Source organism: Corylus avellana, chromosome ca1, assembly GCF_901000735.1.
Source record: "Corylus avellana chromosome ca1, CavTom2PMs-1.0".
In the NCBI taxonomy this organism is placed as follows: Eukaryota; Viridiplantae; Streptophyta; class Magnoliopsida; order Fagales; family Betulaceae; genus Corylus; species Corylus avellana.
The window spans coordinates 41,420,986-41,429,090 of NC_081541.1; positions in this window are offsets into that span (position 1 = coordinate 41,420,986).

The window sequence follows — 8,105 nt, forward strand, 5'->3', positions numbered from 1 at the left end:
CCCTCTCTCTCTCTCTCTCCCGCTCTATTATAAAAAGATTAAAGTAATAATGCTTTATCAAAATAAAGAAGGCCACCAACCATGACCATGAATATCCCATATAAACAGCTTTACTGAAAACTACTGTTTCACATCCCTTGTGTAAAAGATTGTTGAAAAAGGATTATGATAAGAACACAGCACTCAGCCCGAGAGTCAATATTCTCTTTTTTACTCACGCCAAATTCGTTCAACTTTTATGGTTGTTTAATCAGAAATGGACATTTTTTGTCTCATATGCTTATCTTTTTAACTGTTTATTTCTTCACCAAATTCATTAAAATAACTCGTATCATTACATGACGACACATAATTTGATAGAAGTAATGTTAGTTTTTACATTTACTTTTTACAATTATTTTATATTCGTTAAAGTAATGTGTTTTAATTGTTCCATTTTGTTTTTTTAGTACATGATACGAAAAGCTATTTAAAGAATAAAATAAGTAAAATAAGTAAATATAAAGAATAAGTTAGTTCAATTAAATAGTTTACCATCCCCTCTCCATCATTATATTTTGTACTTTTTTTTAGGTAAAATATATATTTTACTCTTCAAACTATTATCCTAATTTTACTAGTTCTTTGAAACTATAACTCTCTTGCAACTCGAATTTATAAACTACTTAAATATTTAGAATCTTTTTTTTACCCTCAATTTTTTATGGAGTTTGGAGGTAGCTCTAGCACCTCTTCTCAGTAGGGGGGTGGGTGGGTGTAAATTAATTAAATGAATTTTTAATAAAAATATTTGTATAATTTATAAGTTTCAGTTGCAGTGATTTATGATTTAAATTTACAAGTGAATTAGGATGATTTTTTTTCCTTTTTTTTTTTTTTTTTTTGTTAAAGCGATATATTTCACCTACCCATTGACGATCATTTAAAGTTTAAATGATGTGTCACGTGTCTCTGTTTATAACCATTGTGTCTCTTGGTTGTTGAGCATCAATCAATCGTGGCTGCCAGAACTTTCACCGAGGTACGTTAATGTTGTTTTGTCGCAGAAAATTAAATGAGATCTGCAGAATGAAGGAGCCCTTCATTTAAAATGGCTGAATGGGGATTCACGTGGTGTATTGAATATAATACAACGTTGGAAGAATAATATTGTGCACAATACTAGGCGAGAAGCAACCTTGTTGATCATGATTGAATTATCAAAGCAGCACTTAAATAAGTTATGAATTTAATTTAGATTAAAGAAATTTTTAATTGTAATATTGTATCATTGACTTTGCATTATTAAGAACAACAAGAAGCTCTAGTATCATGATTATAAATGAAGTTTAACATTTTTTCAAAAAATCACAAATGATTGAACTCTGAAGGACTGGAAAGGAGGAGATGAAGTGGTTGTGATGGTCGAGGCGGACAGTATAGGTGATCAGTAAAAATTATATTTTTTTTTTCTTTTTTCTTTTTTTTAGATGTGTATAAATCTGTGACATTCATGCTCATATATAAGTTCTACAAATTTAATGATAAACTTACGTATCTTTTATATGAAGATGGACAAAAGACTTGTAGAAAATTCAAAATTGAACATTTTTTTTTTTTTAATTATTTTTTTGAAATTAACCGAGGATGTGACAATTAGTGCCATACCCTTAATATTAGTGGAGATTTCAAGGTAGGTTACTATTGTTTAAATTTGGTCTTCTTTTAGTAAACATCCACTAACACATTTGCATTCTGCGAAGAAAGAAAGATTCCATGTGTTCCATATACTGACACATGAATGAAACAAAGGTGAGTTCATTATCATATTACATCGATCGGGAAACTTCAATACGTTGAAAAGACATGCACCAACCAAAAAATCAGCACTATGCAGTAAGACTATATGTATATATTTGATATATTAAACTTCTATGAATCAATGTGTATGATGAGATTTGATTAATTATTTAATAACATTTTCACATTTAAGTCTTCAAGTTTTTATCTTGGGTGCAAAAATATTTTTAAAAAATGTTTTACTCATACTCATAGCGGTTGTTTTATTATCTCTTTTCTTGTTAGTAAAATTTGCTTCGTAAAAATTCAGTAGTGTTTGGTGAACAATTCTTCCATCCCGGCCAAGTTGTTTGAAGTGTGATGGAAGCAATGAAAGAATTTTATGCAGCAGAATAAAAGGTGAAGAGAAGTCCCGCACGTAGCCCAAACACTTGTACATTTAGATGGTTTCCGATGTGGTGTGATCAAAATTAATTGAGATGTCTCGATTGACAAAATAATAATAATAATAATAATAGTGTGGCCATAATTGTTAGAGATCGGGAGGGAAAAGTTATGGAAACTATGTGCTCATCCAAATTAAGCAGGAAAAAATCATAAAGTCGGTGTAGTAATCTAATTGATGATTCCAGGGCGTTAAATAGCCTTTATTAATGACATGTGAATCATTAGAGCAAATTTAAATCGAAGAATATCATGCTTTTATTCATAATATTTTAATAGTATCTCCAACAAAGGCTGTTATTTTTTATTTTATTTTATTTTATTTTCATTTTAGCTACTAGTTTCTCATTACACACTTTAACAGAATATCTATTTTAACTCTCTACTTTAATTAAATATTATTTTTGTTGAGGTTCAACACTACCATTGTTCTGTTCACTTGGACGGCTTTTAGATACCTTGTGGGGTGCGATTTCAAATGCCATAAAAGATTTGACTACATCGAACGGAGAGAGAAAGGAAGAGAAATGAGAGAGAAAAAAGAATTAAAAAAAATCTTACAAATTGCTACATTAAACTTTCAAATATGAAAGCTCATTGTAGCAGATTTTAGGAAAGCTTCAATTTGAAAGTGTTTGCTATTGGAGATGCTCTAGAGTATTTTTGTTTTCACTAATTAAAAATAAAAAGAGATGCATAAGTAAATATCTTAAAATTAATGTAAATTTTTTGAATGGTTTCTTATTCTTTACTTTTATTTTAATGCGGTTCCATGAAGATTTTACCAATAGTGATATGGCCAGTTGGTTTGGTATTGATTGAAGTTGACACAAACACAATAATTGCCTCAGAAACATTTTTGGAGTCCATCAGAAGTCCTTTTTTATATGACTCTTTTGTTTGGATATGACAATATATACATCATCACATGTTTAAAACTTCTCAATTTTATTATTAGTCAATGAAGACTCCAACAAAGATGACTATTTATCGGTCTTTGAATAGAAGATTTTTGTTTCGTATTTTTTTGTAACATTGTACTTACTGATTTTTTTTTTTTTTTAATGATAATCTACAATATTTTCTTTAAAAAAAAATATATCTGATAAGATTTAACTTTAACGTTGTTTCAACGGCCGAGATTTAATTCCACCCACCTCATGAGCGCCACCTAACTTTCATGAGCCACATGCCAGTCAACATGGAGCACAAAAGATGGGCATAATGCTGCATTGAATGTGAAAGAGCATATATTTGATGGATAGAATTTTTGTTTCTCTTTCTTTTTCTTTTCCGAGCATGAAAATTAATTTAATTTATTAAATTGATATTTGTTTAAAATATACGTGATATATTATACATTATATGAGTAAACTCAACTAATTTGTGATAACAATTAGAATAGTATTTTTCTTCAAATTCAATAAGAAATTTTTTTTAATTTAATTTATTAAATTAACATGTATATAAAATATATATTTTTTATTAGTTCATGCATCAATTTTATTTAATCAATTTATGGTATCACATCAATCAAACAAAGCGAATTTGAGTGCTATCTGATTCAGCAATCAACTTTTTGTATGTTGTATATCTTTTTCTTAAAAAAATAAAAAAAAAAAGTTTTTTAGGTTGTTTTGATGGAAAGAGATGTGATTGACATAAAGCAACAATTAAAGTATAGAACTTATAAATATTGACATTCTCTTTGTCTCAAATATATGAAATTTGTAATTAAATAACATATACTCTAACGAAATTTCGTATGATACTTAGTGACGATGCCAAATTACTCTAGGTACATATGACCCATTTGTGTATTTTATTTTATTAAAATATGTATCATTTCACAAAATTTTATTTATCGGCCTAGTGGGACAAAAATACTACAATACTTTTTATAATATTGCTGTACAATATTAGAGTTTTTTTTTTTTAATTTTTTTTTATATATATATATTCTCTTTGAAATCAAATGACTAAACTCTTTAGAGTTCAAATGACTAAACTCTTTGAATGGGTTATATATTGAATAGAAAATAAAAAATAAAAAATAAAACTTTATATATTGAATAACATTAATATGATGATTGTGAAATCACTATTTATTTCAAAAGCTTAAGTTATTATCGTGTTAAATTATTATTTATTTTAAAAATTTAAACCAATAAAAAATAATTTTAATCATTTAATTTATATTCTAATAATAATTAATTTGTTCTTCAATCTTATCCTCGTTGAAGTGAAAGCTAACCGTGGAACACATGGAATCTTTCTTGCTTATAGAAATTCTAATCTAAATGAGAACTATTATAAGAGGAAACCTTACAATAGGGTTTAAGTGATAGTCTATTATTTCACAATCTTATATATAACATAAGATTGAAGGCGTGAGAGTCTAAAATTAACAGAGTTAATTTTATTTCTTCATGAGATGGTTTCCTCAAACACACCCGAAAATTGGTGATAGACCAAAGTTAGGTAGAAATTGACCGACAACCCATAAGCTAATAATAGTATTATGTCGTGAATGACGTATCTGGGGTGATCGCATTCCGATCACGTCATCTAGTGCTAATCAACTAAACCAGCCTGGTACCATCGGCGCCAGCTTGATGGAGACAAGCACAACGGAGATGGAAATTGGTAGCTGGGAAATGGCAATCATAATTCAACATCTCACGGTTTTTTAATGTAATTTTCTTTGTCAAAATTTTAAGATGTTAATTAAGATTTTTTTTTTTTTTTTTAATTCAATATTTGTGACTTTTAGAAGGCATTTTAAATGTGTTCATTTGAATGAAAGAACTTTGTTAAACTTTTAGAAGGCATTTTGGTTCGATGTTTCATGCTCGAACGGTAGGGGATAGGGTTAAGATTGAACGTTTGGTAGCTCATACACGAATGTACGAAAGTTCTTCACTAGAGTTTGACTCGAACGTTCGATCACGCAACTTTGAACGTTGGGTCAAAACCCTTAATGAACTTGCAATTTGCAAACCCATTAGCCTTTCTTAAGCTAACTACAACCTCAACAAACACTTGGGGTACTATAAGACATAATGCATCAACATATATAAGTCAATGTTTCTCGTTCGGTACAACTGTGTAGACGATATATAACCAGTGTGTCTTGTTCGGAGTAATACCGTTTGAACGAGCTGCCAGTAAGATGAATACAATCAAATTGAATTAGAACAATTTGTTTTGATGAATATTTAGGAGTCAAGAAGATTATATAGACTAATGTATGGATACAATATAAATTAAGAAAAAGTATGGAATCAGATGTTCAATTCCGGAGATTAAGCTAAAGATGTAAGTATAAACTTATTGACTACACGTCATTTTACAAAAACATGAATTGTTTATGAATTTTTTGAGCCCGGTTATTTTGTATATGAGATTGATTATAGTTTCAAATGTTTTAAAGTAAAATATTGTTTATGAAAAAGTTGACAATTGGAAGGAAATCAATTTTTCAAAAATTTCATGATATTGCATGTGAAAACTTAGTGGTTAGGGGAGGGTTATATGCCTAGTACCCCTATGTTAAGAAGGGAGAAATAAAGTTTCGTAATAACTAAGCGGAGAAGTGGAGCTATACACTTAACACCTCAAAGTTATAAGGGGAATAAATTGTAACAACCAGTGGTTAAGGGGGGGAATATACTTAGCAAACTCTAACGGTCAAGCGGGAGTATGGATACACTTGTCAATGTGTAAAGGAAAGTGAATAATGTTGCATGAGCATTTTATTACAGGTGCACATAAGATTTATTATGTTTTATATGTTGTTTCCATTATCATGTTATGAAATGTTTTATTGCTCCATATTATGGTTTTTCTATCAACTATGACATTTTTGTGTCAAACTCTGTGCTAATAGTTGTTATTATAAACACAAGTTAGAGGTGTTTCAAAAAGGGGGCTCATATTATAAATGGTCAGTGGACTCACACATCTGCCTGTAAAATTGTTGTAATTTCACTGATGTTGCAGGTGAACATATGTGGGGGTGGTTCGACCACTCTCATCACATTAGGATACATATATGAACTAAGTACAGATACAATTTTGGTACCCCAGCAGTTGCTTGGGGTGGCTGGGCTATCCCGTCACATTAGGATACATATATGAACTAAGTACAGATACAATTTTGAGACCCCAACAGTTGCTTGGGGTGGTTGGGCTATCTCTGAATTTTACAAGGATGGATCGGCCACCCCTAAAATTAACGAAATTAACAAGGTCCTTCCAAGGTCAGCAAAAAAAGGGAAATGATCATAAATATTTTTCAAAGACATTAGCATGCATTAATTACCCCGGAAGGCCAACAAGCAAGATCTTGAGCTCGGGATAATCCCCTTTTCTCTAGCTTTACCTCCGAATTTTTTTTTTTTCTGCGACATATATCTTCAAGGATCCCCAGTGATCCTCACCTAGTTTCTTGTGTGCTTTTTACTTTTGCTTAGAACAAAAAACACACATTAGCACAGAGCAATATTGAGAGGATGGTCCTGTTCTCTTAGCCACCCTCCAGCAAGACATGCCCTCAATTATTGAGGTACAGGTGTGCGCTCCTAATTGCTAAGCCTAAAGTGCTCCTTTTTTTGAGTTGGAAAATGAGATGTATAGGCACCAATAGGCAATAATGACGTTCAGCAACTCTCAGTCACCAAGTATTGCTCAATAATGCACCTTTTTTATTCATTTTCTACTCTTCCAGTGTTGTGTAGAAAAAGAAATGTGATTAATTAGTCCCACATCGGCCAAAGAGCAGAGTGTGTTCTTTAAGCGTCGTAAGCAATTATGTGGATGAGGTACGTTAGTGAATCCCGTTTCTAAGCATCTCTCCTATTTATCTAAGTCACTGTCATTTCTCTCTTTTTGACTTTTTATTGTGTAGAAAAATAAATAAATAAATAATAATAATAAATTACCCTAATGCAACCTTATCTAATTAGCTGTTGATCCATATAACAAAGTTGCTCTCACTTTTTGGAGAAAGTAACATGCTCAAGAAATACGACAAACAAGGCTGTTTTGTCTTATGAAAGATACGTTATTATTTCCATACTTGATGTACAATTACAGACGATAAAACCTTCTTATTTGTGAACAGTGAGTATACTGTCACTCCATAGATGCTTGGAACAAACATTTGATCAACCTTCGAAAATTAGAAAAACAGTAGCAAAAAACAACTCAAAAAGCAAAGCTAACTTCAATTACCAGAGCGAGAGGAGCTGTTGGGCATTTTCACGAAATGCCTGAGGAAGATATTCCAGAAAGTTAATAACAGGAAGATAATCCCAACAACCGTTGCAGTGCCTCTCCAAATGTCTCGGAAATATGTTGTCGTCAAGGTTGCCATATTCCGATTCCAGAAGTTGTCGTAGTGCTTATTAAGCGTTTGGCACAGTTCATAGTAGCATGAATCTTCTGCTACAATTTGATGGCCAAGCTTGTTAACAAGTCTCGCCAGTGCTTCATCGTTGCCGAGCTGATTAACAATAACCTTTTTATCAACCAGCAGATCCACATCTTTTTCAGTATTAATAAGGCAATCCAACAGCAGAATGTAATTGCAGATATATGCCTCTGTCGGATAATGGCACTGCTCCAAGGCCATGATGTTTCGGAAAACACAGTCGGTTTCGTGATTTACTACAAATGCAGGGAGTTCCAAGAAGGGTTGCATGTGCTCCAAGAAGAATATGCATTTCAAGCATGGTAGGCAATTCAAGAGCCATGAGCAATTCAAGTAGGGACACTGCTCCAAGCACTTATCTGACAAAATATAAATTAAATAATTAAATAATTATTATTATTATTTTTTTAAAAAAAAGTTTTGAAATAAACAGTAATTTAATATGGTA